The sequence below is a fragment of the Sparus aurata genome, chromosome 15 (genome assembly GCF_900880675.1).
Source record: "Sparus aurata chromosome 15, fSpaAur1.1, whole genome shotgun sequence".
Classification (NCBI taxonomy): domain Eukaryota; kingdom Metazoa; phylum Chordata; class Actinopteri; order Spariformes; family Sparidae; genus Sparus; species Sparus aurata.
The window spans coordinates 18,470,224-18,486,605 of NC_044201.1; the positions used below are offsets into that span (position 1 = coordinate 18,470,224).

At 41.7% G+C, this 16,382-nt stretch overlaps 1 protein-coding gene across 10 annotated transcripts in view; it reads left to right on the forward strand.

Moving 5' to 3' along the window:
• Positions 1-16,382, forward strand: part of rims1a (regulating synaptic membrane exocytosis 1a) — an 88,794-nt gene that overhangs the window by 4,986 nt on the left and 67,426 nt on the right. The window lies entirely within an intron of this gene.

Consider the following 16,382-nt stretch of genomic DNA (forward strand, 5'->3'; position numbering starts at 1 on the left):
CAATTTGAATGATACTCTGAATGGAATGGTATTCCACGGGCACCTCGTGTAGACTTTTTGATTCACTTTATATTTAGGAAATATACCTCAGTTGGTGTCACTGGATATACAATCAATGACGCCACACGCTTTTTTACCTTCTGAATGACTTTGCATCCTGTTAAATACACCCAAAGCCCAGTTGCTGTCTGCCATCTATCAGACGGCAACGCCTTAGCTTCCGCCGTTAAGATGGACACGGTCGGTGTGATAAGTCCAGTCCAGATACTGTTGAGTCATTAGAGACTAGCTGATGTCGTCGGACTCCTTCGTAGAACTGCTTCTTAGACTGGATTCAGATGCTCTGGGTGTCTCACAGGTTGCTCAAGTCTTGCTTCTATCTGGAATCTAACATGAGCTCTGGACAACAGATGAATTATTTATGACTGCTGTGATGTATGATTGTATTGACCAACATAGTAAATAGTTAAATATATAGGAATATTCTCATTGATCATTTGAGTCTGCTGTTTTTTGGCCCTAGTATATTAATTCACGCTATTCAGCTTACTTTTATTGCCAGCCATTTATTGAAAGGTCCAAATTATCAATATGTGGAGATGGAAGTCAAAAACAGTAGCACAGTGATGGTCATCCTTGTGAACTAGGTGGTGCAAGAAGCTTGTCACTACTCGCAGTGTTAGCTGGCAAACTTCTTTGGCAAGAGAGCTAACAAGATCCTAGCCATGGCCAGTTACATTGGCTCTCAAAGCTAGCTGGCTCACAGCTTGATTGGTCGCGAATCAGACAATACTGCTTATTTGAGAGACATAGCTATTTGTAGCATCGACTTCTGTCTCTTAAAGTTGCCGTGAAACGATTTGTGGGGTGCTATTATAGTTACGCTTTCCTGTAAAAACTGTTAACTACCTAGTGGCAGCTACATTTAACAGCAGTTAGCAGTTACTTTTGCAACAAATCTACTGATATCTGTCTGACATCAGGAAACTACATTAATAGTGTCAGTACTGTAGCGGGCCTCCATTGTTTTCAGAGGCTGCGTACAGCACCGGTCAGTGGGTGTTCATTGGGAGGCTGCTGCTTAGCATTCGTTAGCTGTAGCTTTAGCCACAAGTAAAGTCGTCTGTCCAGAGGTTAGGCAGAGAGTAGCTGCGGTACATCATAGGTAAATATTTTCTCCAAAATATATGATCCGGTTTCAACCAAATCAGTGAAAGTTATCAAGTTGTGTGTTTGTGTAGTAACGGGCCCCCGAGGCACGGCCCCCAGAAGAAAGACAAACTTCTTGCGTTTTCCCTATTATTACACATCAGTAGCAGTGTCATAGAAATAAATAAAGTGTTTTTTGAATGCAACAATTGGAATACACTCCCAAGATAAAGAAAGCTAACTAAAACAAGAATATGAACAAAATTACTGTTTTGCCATTGCTCGGTCTGATAGGGGTGCAAAGGTGAGATACAGAGCAAGAAATATGTGATTAAAACATGATTTTGACTTTGTGGGATGTTTAAACTTCTACCAACCATGCGTCTTTTTGGAAGCAGTTAATACTCAGGAAGAAAGGGTGTATAAATACGATCAGGCTTATATATTAAAACAGCTTCCAACATTTAGCTGTTTTTAAATGCTGGAGTAACCAGACTTTCACTCTTCATTTGTGTTTTCCTCACTTTGCTGGTAAGCAAGAGCGAGCTAAGCATGCTAAGATACTGTACAATAAATGATTCAGTCTAAGAGCACCCTGAAGCTAGCTAAATGTGTTCATGGCACACCCACAAAAATGTGCTTACTAGTTAAGTTATCCATGCCTGCAATCTTTTCCCACTTTGCATCAAACTACATTAATGGGCTTTTTCAGGTCAACAAGGTCGCAAGGCAGGAAGGATTATATTGGTCACGCAGGGTTGTGAAAGTAAGAACTCATTAATATTCTGAACAGACAGCGTTAGGGGACAAGCTATTAGAGCATTTTCAGCATTTGGATGGGCACCAGTTGAATCACTAATTAAAACAGGATTGATACAAAGTCAAAGGCACAAGACTGTACACAATCTTTAGTGGAGAAGTCAAGTACAAGTTCAGAGCAGGAATGTGGTAAGCCACATCTAATCACAGAGGGGTAACGTGTTGGTTTGTTACCGGTTGTGACGGGACAAAGCAATCTGAGTCTGATGGAACTGCGAAATCTTTTCACACTGGTGCCAGAATACAAATTAAAGGGGAAGACCGCCACTTTGAGTCACCACATGCCACCCGGAGCAGCTTCAATGCACATTGCGATTGATTCTATAAGGCTGTGGAACTGTGCTGGAGGGATGGATCTCCATTCGACCTGATGGTGTTCAATATTTTGGTGTTTTGATGACATTGGTAGATAGCGCTGTCAGTCCAAAATCTCCCACAGGCGTTCAGCTGGGTTGAGATCCGTTGACTGCCACGGCTGTAGCGTATGATTCAGATAATTTCCATACTCATCACACAATTCAGTCAAGCCCTCTGGATGGGACATGGTGATCACTGAAGAGACCGTTCCCAGCAGGATAGAAGTGTTTCACCACAGGATAAAGGTGATCACTCAGAACAACTTTGTATTGATTCGCAGTGAGCCTTCCCTCAAACGGGACAAGCGGACCCGAACCATATCCCCACAACATGATATTTCGTGGAACACTTTCATCCCTTTCCCGAGCTTAGAGGTTAGCTTTTTCCTGAGACAATGCCTTCCATCTCGTCCCCAATTAGCGTGAATTGGATGCTTGATGGGTTGGTCAGGAGCAATTCTTTATAATGGCTCAGCTCAGTGATCATCTTTCCTTCACCACTCTCTCTCTCTGTGTGTGTGTGTGTGTGTGTGTGGCTGGTTATTTGATCAGCGGTTGTTAATACAGACTTGAATTGCAACTGTTACTTGAAACAGACTCTGTCGTTTTCACTCTTTGATGTTATATGAGGCATCTCCGTCCCCGCTGGCTTATTTGCACGTCGAAATGCCGGTTTCCATGCATTTTTGTTTCGCAGCGACTTCTGCAGCCAGTAATGTCTCTTTTTTTTTTTTCTTTTTTTCCCTGCCACACAATGATCAAAGGATAAAGCTTGTTTATCTGTGGACGATGTATGTGTGTGTTGGAGCGTGCGTGCGTCGCTGGATCAGAGAGTGAAGTGGGATTACGGAGTAAGTCAGCTGGAGCACATCTGCTTCTCTGAGGAATCCCACAATACGGCCCCCATTTATAACATTATACAATCTGTGCCTTTTCTGGTCACTACTCTCGACATAATTCACCAGGCATTACAGTCAGTATTCCCACCTCCTGCCGGGGCCACTGAACTGAGATAATATCATGTCTATAAAGTGATTTTTAATGCAGACCACACTAAAACAAGAGGACGGTGGAGCTCCTTGAGGCAATTGTGTAATAATTGTCTATGACTGTTAGCCTATGTGAGGACTAATAAACATTGTTATGTTTAAAAAAATAAAAACACAAAGGCTTCAGTGGTGTTGTGTCACTTTGGGTACAGTACATCCATTTCCCAGGTTTAGTTTTACTAAAATTTTTTTTGTAGGGGTGGAAATCCTGAGGCACTTGATTCCATTTGGTTGTGATTCAGAGGGCGAGGATGCAATTATAAAATGAGTGTTGATGCTTCAAGATGCATCAACATTTTAGATTTCTGTACATTTCTGTATTTTTTTCTTGCTACTTTTAGAACATAGTGTACTTGTAATGATCCATTATTGAAATAAATTGATTAAATTGCCTCCAAATGTTTATTACGTTTGTTACCTTTCTCCGTCCAATTGGTTCAGCCGTAAGGAGCGGACCTCTGGGTCTTGAAATTGATACAGGTGATGAGAATTTGGCTTTAAAGTTTGGATTATTGACCGGTCTGCATCTCAGCGTAGAGAATCAAGATGCCTCTAAGAATCGATTTTTTTTCCCCCATCACTAGTTTCTTGCCAGAGCTTGTGTCGGTACCCTAACATTGCTAACACAGCAGTCGCTAATTAGCAGTGCTAATTCAGGCCTTAGCAGCGCACTTCAGAGTTATCATCTCACTGTACTGGATCTTTATTCCTGTGTCTATCAGACTTTAAGTAGGCTACACAGTACAATTAGAGAGTAAAAGAAACAAAGTTGCACCTACCTATTGTCAGTGATTAGCTTAAGTGCTTATCGTAGGCTAAGTCAACAATTTTTAGCTCAGTTAGTAATGCTAATTAGCTGGATGGCTAACAGTGGGAGAAATTCAAAGGAGCTTTGTTTCAAACTTGAATTGATCACTTCGGACGGCCTCTGTGGCACTTCTGTGTTGTGCTGCAAACTGGTCGTTAGTTTATGTTGGCGGAATTAGTTTCTAAACTAAAGTTAGCTACTGTTGCTCTCTATTAGCAGAGCGAGACACTCGAGAACGTGCACAAAGTCACATGCTTTGGACTGTCGCGGAAATTCCGAATCAATAGTCGAGCTGTATCGAACAGGCTTGTTTAGGCAACTGAGAGAGATGGGGAAAGTCACGTCACGTACAATCTGCTCACATATGACTAATAAAAAAGTGATTAATACATGTACATTGCTACAAATTGTTACACCAAATTACTGTGTTTGTGAAGTTTTGACAGGTCATAGTTGGAATCTGGCTAATCACCTGGTCATCTACTGACAAGGTGTGTTGTTACTCGAAAATCAACTTTTTTTAAATATCCGTAGAAGGATAGCGTCATCTCACTCAGCAATTTAAAAAAAAAGCTGAGGGAAACCCTGGATGACAGACATTAACTATTCATTGTGTATTTCTGAAGGCATAATGTTTATTCGCAGAATCATTGTAACGTCTGTAGTAAATTAAGTGGGCAGGGAAACCTGGCTGCCGATGGTCAGCTCCTGCCAAACGTTTGTCAGGTTGATCGGCTCAGTCAAGACAGAACGGACTTCTGTTGATTGAGCTGCCGGCAATCTGAAAGCGCCGTAAGAGAAAAAAAAAAAGAAGACTCGTTTTAAACTTGACCACTGTGTACTTTTGAGTTCATCTCTTGGGCTTTTAAAACTTTTAATAAGCCCAGGAGTTGTGAAAGTTTCTCAGTCTGCAGGGGAACATGTAATCCTTAAGCTGTAGTTAATCACCATATGCAAGGCTTTCAAGTGATAAAATCACAATGTCACAATATGTATTATTAATGACCTTGTGTTACTGGATGCATTTTAAATTAGCATTTGTTCCACCCCATGCAATATCACATGGTTATTAGGCATTCAACACTTGGTATGTTGATCTATATTTGTCTTTTTTGTCACTGGTCAGATTTCGGCCATCACTTTTCACATGTGTATGGATGTTTTGGTCCCCGCTCCCTGCCTCCAGCCACCCATGTCTGCACACCGAACCCCCTGTCTCTGTAAAAGGCAACGTGAACGTACTGCAGTGTGAGGGTGTTTACACCTCACATCGCCGAATGTGATTGGCCAGGTGTCCCCTGATAGCAGGGGACCATGGCAATGGCCCAGCAGCCCTGTAGTAACCTCTGTGACCCCTGGGATTGGCGAGGAGTCACTTCCTCACTTCCTTCAGGGATTGGCTGTTATCCTGGACTTCCCATGAGTCTCTGCTCCAGCGGGGGGCCGGGGGAGGCACACACACATTTCTGTATGTCTGTATGTTTGAGAGAGTTTGTGACCGTTTTATGATTACATGAGTTTATTGGTTTGTAAGCACACTGTACAGGTAGAAATTTTACACGTTCAACCTGGGTCTTATTTATAAAACTTGATGGCCAAAGTTGTTTTACAGAGAAAAGAAAGGGAATCATTAAAATAACACAGTGTAAACTATTTTAATGGCCTGTTAGTGAAAGTGTCTTTGTGAGTTTTAGCTTCCTGCACCTGCAAAGTATATTACTTGGTATACGTCGGTTTATCCAGGACTCTTATTGTGAAAGACCAAGAGCTTTTGAAATTAGGAAAATCAAATTAAAAACGCAAACTTAGAGTTGAATAGCAAACGTGTTTCCTTAAAAATCACTGGCCAAGGTCTGGCTGCTCCGCTCTGTCATCTGGGTTTTGCCTGAAGAGGATTGGCTGATAATCAAAGCTCATACAGTTTCATACGTACAATTTTTTTGTTGTAATATGAGTGAAAGCCATCCATAGAGTGATACCAGTCAAAGGGGACCTTGTTTTTCCACCCTAATGAACACTTTATGGACAGCTGCAGTATTGGACAAACATATGGGTACAATGTTTGTCAAAAAAAAAGAAATTGAACCGTACCCTGACAAGTCTCCATTCTATGTAGCACAAATAATTGTTGCACGTCACGATAAGTAGGTAAATGCAGCTGAGAAGTCGCCTCTCGTAAAGCTGCACAGGGGGAAAAAAACAAACAAATGCTCCTCTTCAACTACGCTCGTAGGAAAAGGAAATTACAGTTTGACTTCACAGTAAATGTCAGCATTTAAACGATGCAAATTGGTACCTTAAAACAAAGGAACATTAAACATATATTAAATGGGATGGTTTTGTCATTTCTTTAAAAGAGTGCATCCCCCTCAGACTGAGCTCTGTACATCTGTGGGTACATGGTAATGTGCGAATATGCACTCCGTGTGTGAATCTGATTGTTTGTGTCGAGGAGTGTTTGGGTATCCGCGTGCGCGTGTGTGTTTGTGTGTGTGTGTATACATGCTGCGTGTGTCTGTGCATATACATGCTGTGTATATGTGTGTTTGTGCTGCCTGGCTGTGTATGGCTTTGCCAGGCCATATGGAGCGCTGTCTGGGGAGCACACTACCCACTTAGCTCTGCTGTTGGCTCTGGTGCTCTCTCCATCTGTCCCTCCTCTCTCTCTCTTTCTCTCTCTCTCTCTCTCTCTCTCTCTCTCTGTCTCTCTCCCATCCCTCCCTCCATCCCACCCTCTCTCTCTGTCTCTCCTTAATTTTATCATTTCTTCTATCTGTCTTTAACTTCTCATTTCTTGGAAGTTTGGGCTCTTTTTTTTTTGTTTCTTCCCTTTCTTGAATCCTCTCTCCCTCGGTCGTCTGTACTTTTTGTGCTTTATCTCGTCCTAAACGTAATCCAAAAATAGCCTCCCTTAGATTTCTGTCCAATTTGCAAGTGTGTGTGTTCTGAAGGTGTGAGCGTCTTCTCCAGCACTCTTCTTCTCACACTTTTGTCTTCTTCTCTTTTTTGTGCGCTATTGTCCAGCAGCTTTCTGCGCTCTGGAACGTCTACTCACCCGAGAACGGCGACGTATTTTGTAGCTTGACCAGCACAGCAGAGCTAGTGAACAGCCTCCTATGGTCCCTAGACTGTTGCTCCTTGGTCCTTTTTTATTTTAAAAGTCCAGGTTGGGAGTGTGGAGCCAGTAATCGATAAAATGACCAGCGAGGGGTCTGTTGTTGTTGGCTCATTGACAACAACTGGTAACAGAGTATGTGTTTCAAGCCACCTCCCTGCTCCACTCTGCCTTTTATACATCCCGAGTGACACGAGGAGTGTCCACAGTTCCTGAAAAAAGTCCTGGAGAGCCTTTAATTGTATTAAGCTGCAGCTACGTTACATTATAGGCATCATTATTGATATTATTATATTTTACTCAAAGCAGTGCTTATAAGGATTTATAAGACAACATGCATACCGTAACACACATGGTGTGCTCATTAACATTTACTGAAGTGCATTGGGATCAATTATAAGGGGATTATATAAGCACTCAGCTTGTGGTAAACTATGAAATGGTGATGGTGAGCGTCATATCATGGAGGGCAAACATAAATAAAGCACTATGCTCTGCTTGGAGAAGTTCTGAAATGAACTATGGACACTGAAGCGATTGTGAAGTGTGATTTAATTTTTTTTAAGCACCAAATCAAATAACGTGGTCAGACTGAGGGCAAAGCTAATACTTGCCTCGCCAAAATTTGACCACTCAAGTATTTTAGCAGACTGCGTCGGCCTCAAACAGCTCATGGCACCAACTGTACGGACATTAACAAGTTTGCCAGCAACAGCATGCAACAACTGTGTATAACGAGTTAGCAGTGGACTCATCACAATTGAATATTTTTCTCATAGGCTATTGCTGTTTTCTTGCTAAAAATAGAAGCTAGTGAGCCAAACTGAACGATAGTCATGACATCAATTTGACTCTGTTGTTGGAAACATTGTAAAAGGTATATGTTTGCTAAAAAACTTGCGCAAGTAATGCGATGCAACTCTTCATTTAGAATCAGGTTACACTGGTTGAATTCAAATCAATGTGATTACTGCGTAGGTTCTAATGATTTGCTTTAAACATGATGAAAAATTATTTTCTTATCTTGCCACTTGAAGTGTGATTCGCATCTCCCTTGTTACAACGCTGTGTGAAGTAAAAAAAAAGACATTCAATAGATCCCTTTAAATGATGAAGATGAAGGGGTGAATACAACACAGTCTCTAACACAATCTTGAACAATAATGCTAAGGTCTTAAACAATAGCTTACACAATTACAGCTGCTGCTGACTGTATAGACAGTATGCTCCATCCGTCTGGGGGCCTCATCTGTTGAGTCACAGTGGTTAAAAATAATCATGAAAATCAGAACATGTTTCATGTCTTTTATTCTTTGACACCAGACACCCTCTCTGCCTGTCATTATTTCTGGCAAATTCAGCACCAGTTCTACCAACCTACAATCAGTAAGTTGAAAATCTATGTGAAACTATATTACTAAAAATAAAAAAACTAGATTCAAATGTTCATTGTATTATTATTTTTTTTTACCTTACTGCAAGGGACTGGTTATGAAACATCTTAATTAAATACTGATGCCTCTACTTGAATTATGCATAAGCAAATTAAAACAATTTGGTATTTCTTCTTTTTTCACCAGATAAGATTCCAAAATTGAAACTATTTTTTACAGCCGAGCGCTGATGGTGAATTGAGGAGTGTTACAGCCTGAGGAAAGAAGCTGCTCAGTAGTCTGGTGGTACGGCAGCGGATACTTCTGCATCTTGTGCCAGATGGCAACAGCGCAAACAGACTGTGGCTGGGGCGGGTGTTGTCTTTGAGTATCCTTTGAGCTCTGTGACATCTCACTTCAGCGATGTTGCTGGTGCTCGGTAGACTGGTACAAAAGAGCCTTTCTGTCCTGAGTTATGCATAAGCCATGTCAGTTTGTGATGTCCTCTGTCAGGGTGCTTTCTATTGCTCCTCTGTGAAAGTTGACAAGAATTTGGCTCTTGAGATGCTACCGATATTAATTTGCTTCGCGATAAGGAATGCTCCTCTCTGCAGCATTTTTACTACAAAATGTAGCACACCCTCAGATAACCAATACTCAATTCTTAACAATGTTCAGTTTCAAGTTCAAACAAAAATCATAATCGTGTGTCCACTCGCTGTCACCTCTTGCTACCGACCTCCCAGTTATTTCTGTGAGCAAAGCTCCCATTTAGTTTCCCGAACTGCTTCCCAAACTGGTTTTGAACCACTGAATCCTCAACCAATACCTAAAGTTTCAGTTAAACAACTCCGCAAAGTTTCCGACCCTCTGCTTGGCATACAGTAGATGTGTCCAAAAATAAGGCACATAAAATAGCTGAGTCCTTCAGTCCTTGAGCGTCATTACTGCTGCTAAGCCAAACGTTGGCACTGCCTTCTCCACTCCCAGGCTTTCATAAAGCAGGGTGGCATCAGGTTGGGATTGGGAGCCAGCTTTGACTGTAGTGACTCAGGCCTCTATGGCTGAGCATGAGTCACTTCTCCAGTTCCTGGATCGATATTCAAAAAGCAGGCAGACATGAATCAAATAACAATGAGTCAGTGTCAGAGAAAATCACCTCGCGGCCATTTACAAATTAGGCACTCCAACTCTCTCCGTCTCGTTCTCATTCACTCTCCAACACTTATTTTTGAAGTAACTTTGGTCCCTGGTTACTCTGTTGTGAGATGTTTCAGTGAAGACCTTCAAAAGTCAAAGTTTCACTCCGTCCAACTCTTTCTCAAACCTCTCCCTTCAGCATCCTCCACACCGCCACACAGCTCTCTCTCACCCATCTTTAGTCTAGTCCCCACACACTCAGACACACACACACACACACTCTTACTGTAGAGGAGTCATCTGCAAGATTGATTGGAGCTCATTCTGTGTCCTATAATAGACGAGTATTAAAAAGTTTCCTCCCTCTCATGCTATTTGTGAAATTGAATGGAAGGTAAAACGCATGCCAGAATTAGAAATGAGTTTCCGGTTTGCAGTAACTGGGTGTATGTGTGTGTGTGCATGTGTGTGTCTGTGCGCACACAGAAAATAAATTTGTTTGCATGAAATGGAAGATCCACCTACACTCGCTTTAACACCTTATTATTTGCAGGAAAAGAAAAGAGTTTATCACCTTTATAGGCTGATAAGAATCCGGGGATTATGAAACTGGTCATATACTGTACAAAGTGTTGCATCAAACACATACAAAAAGGCCATATTCAAAGGCACAATAAGTGAGAAAAATGCTTTTTATTCAGCCAAAATGAAACAGAATAGAGATTACAGCACATTTTGTATAGATAGATGTTGCTGCTTTGGGCTAAAAAAAAGATTTCCAGTATCTGTTCCTGTGACAGCGAAGCTGAACCAATCTATTAGAGATAGTGCTGCCGAAGTCCGACCCATGGAGGCCGCACCGTGGATAGGACTTGGCTCTGACCTGTCGAGGCTTGGACACAGGACCTGTCGGCTGTCCTGTGGTGTCTGGCACCAAGACCTTGCTCAGATAGCAAAGTTGTACCAGACACGTTCATCCGGCCCACATACCGCGTGGAATGATGGCACTTGGGCGGTCCACTCCTGTTTGCGGACCGCCAAGTGCCAGATCTGGACTACTACAATTTTAGCTTTAGCTACAACTTCACATTTTTCAAGCTATCTTTGTGGCAAAGGATCCTTTGCGTCCTGTGGGTTGCGAGATGAGGCCTCCATTGATCAGACTTGTCAGCATGTCCCACGGATACTCGATTGGATAGTTCTCACGGTGTTTCAGGGCCACTGTCATCTGGTAGTGTCGCTGTAATGAGGGGGTGTTGCTCTGCCACAGGGTTTGGATGGGTGATTTGTGTCAGCACCCGAGGTTTTCCAGTGGAACATTGTATTTTACCAAGATGGTCGATGTTATTCACTTCACCTGTAGTCTATTTGATATCTTGGGTGATGAGTGTCTTTTTTGTAATTCTTGAAATTGAAATGATACCTTACGTCTCTACAATATAAAGAACCCTACCCCATGCTTACCTCTCCATTAGTGTATGTATGTGCTGTGCTGGGGCCTGGCTGCTCACCATATGGCAGCGGGGACATGGAGAATCTCTCGCTCTCTGGTTGTCTCTATCCGTGCCAAGCTCTGTTGTTCCTCCTCCGTCCCTTCCCCTCCCTCACTTCCGTTGGAGAACTCGCCATGCTGAGCTGTTCGACTGTACTCTCACCTCCCCCACCCCTTCATCCCTCCTTCCATCCTCCCATCATTTTCTTATGTCACACTCTCTCGTATGCCTTTCCAGTTTTTTAACATTTTCAACCAAGAGAGAGGAACTATTAATCTTGTCTGCTATCAGTGATGGCTCTAATTCATTCCCAGCAATACAGTCTTTTTCAAAGCATTCGGACTGAACGTTCTGGTTATAAAATATACTAATGAACAACAAGCTCAGTTTCAGGAAATCCCAACAGAGAAGAACAGTGATGACATGCCAGAACTGACAGTATGAGTATATGTGATGCTTCTCACTCTACTGTAGCTCACCAAAGCAACTCTCTCCTGTAGTTTTCTTCTTCTTCCTCCTCCTCTACTGTTCTCACCTCCCCCTCCCTTCTCTTTCTCTGGATACACTTCGCCGACTGCTTTCCCAACCACTCACTCCTTATCGTCACTCTTTCTCTCCGTTTCCCACTCGTTCTCTCCTCCCAGCTCTCGTTCCTCCCATAGTCCTCTGCGACGGTGCTCATCTCTCTGTCTGGAAAGGAGCCCCAAAAAACAGAATTCACATTTCCACTGCTCTGCTTCTGTCTGTCCAGCTGTAACTTAAAACACTGGTAAACATGGAGCAATTTAGAAAAAAAGGCCTCTGCAATAGAGAACGCCAAAGAAGCATTTTCATATCAAATAATATGAGAGGGTAGGGTGTGGTTGCCAGAACCACAAGCTACGAGCTGAGCACGATTTACTGCATAGTTATGGCTGATGTACTCAAAACTGAATGGAGTTGTTTGTTTTTGTGACAGGTAACAGGGTTACCTCCTTTGTGACAAACTATAGTCCTGATTATAGACCAGGCTCACAAGGTTGCACAAGATAAGATAGTGTGGATTTTCAAATCTAGGTCTTTCAGAGGGACATGTCAAACCAAGGCTTACTAGAACTCTTTGTCGTTTCAATGTATTCTGGTTATTTTTGTCTTTACAACAAGCCTACAACAGTTGCGACTAGTGAACGTCACATTTTTCTGTTGGTTTGTGCATTTTGAGGTATTTTTAGCATTTGATAGACTAAAAGACTAATCAGTCAATTGTGAGAACAATCAGGAGATAAATCAGTAATTAAAGTATTGGTTAATTGCAGTCCCCACATCCAAAGGCCCCACTTTCACTGTGGGTCAAAGATCATCATTAGTTTCTGTGGTAGTAAACTTAAATGAACTGAAATGATAAAAGCTTAATTTCATTTTTTTTAAACACCTTTATCTTTTTTAGTGGATGTTGCACTGGTGCAAATACTTAAAATCAATTTGTGGTTTAGCAAAACATTAAAAAACTAACTGACTCACGACAAACAAGGTGCATTTAGTAACGTGAGCCATCTGACCTGATGGGCAATTAAGGGACCTCAGCTCATTTTTACCCTCCAACCCAATGCTAGATTAATCTGGTCCTGACTAGTATTTATGGCGGCAGGATGTATGATTAACTTAAAATAAACGACAGTGCACGTGTTCGTTGGTCCTCGTCAGCTGGTGCCTCACTGTGTTTTTTTAATAGTTCAACTGTTTAATGAAGCTTTACGGAGCAGGGGAATAAGATGTGTCAGGCTTCGACTTCACAGACATTACTTTGATTGTTGTTTTTTTCTCTTTTCTTTAGATTTATTATCAATTACAGAACTGGAGGTTAACGCTAACGTTATCTTTGGAGGACCAGTGTGTGTGTGTGTGTGTGTGTGTATACCTTACTGAATGTGTGTGTATGTCAGATTGATTCAAGGTCTAAATTTAGCTCCTACAATGCAATGTAGGTACACACACACAATCTCTCTCTCTCTCTCTCTCTCTCTCTCTCTCTCTCTCTCTCTCACACACACCACACACACACACACACACACACACACACACACACACACACACACACACACACACACACACACACACACACACACACACACACAGCATGTTCGGGTGACCAGGTAGAAAGGTCACTCACCTACATAACCACCTTCTCCAAACCTCCATCAAACTTTAATCATCAGTAAAATAAAAAAAGAATGATTTATGTTCTATAGCAGAGAGGACTTCTATTTCATCCTGTTGTTTTATAGTCACATTGAAATGTCGGATTTAAATTCCTGTCACTCAGCATGTAGACCATACTTCTGCACAGCGCACTTGAAATGTTCAAAACATAAAAATAATTAAATGTTAAACAAGGAAAAAAGAAGATGGTTTGTTGAGTGTGTGTGTGTGTGTGTGTGTGTGTGTGTGTGTCTCTCTGTTTGTCCTTGCCAGGTAAAGGTCTGTGTGCTGTCCAGCTCTGAGTTACGGTGCATTGTAGCATCTGTCACAGTGCTATAAAGTTAGTCCAGATGATCCAACCCTTTTCTCCACCTCTCTCTCTCTCCACTCCTCCCTTTTTTTTTATTTTTGCCTTTTTACATCTGTTTCTGTTTCCATATCTCTTCCTGCCCTCAAATCCTCTTTAGTATTGCCTGTGACGCCAAAGCCAGACATATCTTTTTCCTCACAATTGTTGTCCACGGACCATTAAAACACCATCAGTGAGCCTCACTGTTGCGCTGGCTGATGTGTTCTGTTGTATAACGAACACACACAGTGTAGTTTAATTTGACCCGGACTTTGTTACTCTTTATGCTTCTTCGCATCTTCATTTAAAGCCGTAATAATTACTACCAAATATAGATACGGGTCCTAAGCTGCTTTCATAGTTGACATTTATTGTGGGTTTTCTGATGAGAAGGGGCTGGATTTATTTACTTTCTTTCAGAAACAGAACACAATGACAATGCAAGAGTCTTTCTTGTTTACCTCCGCACAGCAACAAACCTCTAATTTGACGAATGATTCAATCTTGTGAGTCTGGGGGAACGTTTTTTATTCTCTAGAAAGTTATTAAAAGAGGGGATCATTGTATTTTTTATTACAATAATGACCACTTTATTCAATATAATGATTTACTTAGGAAGTAATGAAATGATCTCAAGCCATTTTTTCTCACTTTTCTCACTAAGAATTTTTTTTTTTTAACCTACCAGGCTAAATGAGAAAATCCTCTTTTTTGCAGTGTGTGTCTAGTTTATGTAATCCAATTTAATTCACACTCTCATGGACAATGCTTGGGTTTCTCTCTGTGTGTGTGGAGTCAGAGTGCAGAGCTTGTTAGCGCTGCACAGCTTAATTATGAGACACTTTATGTTAATGCGGCTTCCCGCTGCGAATCATGGACCATTTGTTTAAAATATGTATGTATGCACCCACATAGACACACATGGACACAAAGGGGTTTGTTTTCACGTTGTTCAAGAGTAAAGGCATCGGCTGTTTTGATGAGAAAGTGGAGGGAGTGTGTTTGTAGTTTCTGTGTTTGCATAGAAAAGTGGAGCTCTTATTCTCACTTTGCTTTAACCTTGTGTCTTACTACATTTGAATATGGATTTTTATGGATATGGATGCATTTTTCTTAATGAGGTTTGCCCTCTGTTTTCCCGTCTCACTGTACGTTTCTCTCTGATCTCTCCCTGCCTCTCTTTCCCCTTCCTTTGCTCCGTCCTCCTCCCTGTCTTCTTCTCCTCGTAATGATCTGCCACCCCCCCTCCGAACATTTCCCAACACTCTTATTTGATGTAATAAAGATTTTTTTTCCCCCACCTGCGAGAGAGAATTTGATGGCTTGTTGCGGTCGACTGGCTTGTGGAGTCGTACTTGATATATTTCATCCTCCTGTTTCTCAGTGTTGGCTTTTACAGTATGTCCTACTTTACCACATTAATCGCAAGATGCAAACACATGCAGGGCAGCACGCCACATTTCTGTAAGATTGACCGTCGCCTTTTCCTGGTTTGTTTTGACTAAGGGGAACATGGACACCAAATAAAAAATATATCCACTATAGCTTGTCGGCTGTGGTACTCAGTTTAGCACGTCGTGTTGTAGTACCTGGCATGTGTTGAGGGAATCATTGTAGTGACAGTCGGCTACATGCTACCAGTTTAGCACGTGAGCCAAAGTTTGTATCATAAACTTTAGCGGCATGCTAACCGTCCACCATATGCTAATTAGAATGGAGAATTCATGGGAAGGATTATGCTACCTGATTAGCATGTGTGACAATAAACAATGCCAGGGTCTATACTCTCTGATGATTGATGGGAGGCTACACTAAAGATTTCCCTGCTGGGAAAACCAGCATAGACCAGCACCAAAACACAACATATACTGGTCTATGCTAGTTTTTTCCAACAATTAGCATGTGCGTTTATCTTGTAAACTTTAAGTGATAGCAGGCGCCTTTTTACGATAAGCCTACATTATTTTGATAGTAAACTTCATGTTGAGGAATAGCTGGCTACATGCTACCTGTTTAGCATGTGTTAAAAAACTTCAGTGAGTGCTTTGCTGCGTGATGGTTAGCGCCATGCTAACTGTTAAATACACACGACAGTATGCTAATTTAAAACTATGATGAGAGATGGATAGTTAGATTTGAAATTCTGAAATAATTATATTTTTCTCTATTATCTGACATCATTTCATCATCAGAAAAGTAGAATTTGTGGCAAATTTGCTGTATCGGACTGTGTTATGTGTTGTGGGCGTTGAAGTGACCAGGTTATGATGTTTCACATTTAAAGCTCTTCCAGAGGCTCAGAGGCCTCAATCCCCCTCTTTTCCGATGAGGCTTTTAATGTCAGACATCTGCAGGAATTATGATTGACGGAAGCTTAAAAAAAGAGACTTTCGCTCGCTTGTCTTTATGTGTTTGTGCAGATCAGCTGTTTTCCGCAAGCTTTTATTTGGGATTTTTCTGGGATCGTTCAGTTCGGGCTTGCTTCGGTTTGGCAATTTGTGGGGACATCGAGGTGTGTACCGTCTCTCTTGTGTCCTTGAGGCATCCCCTGAC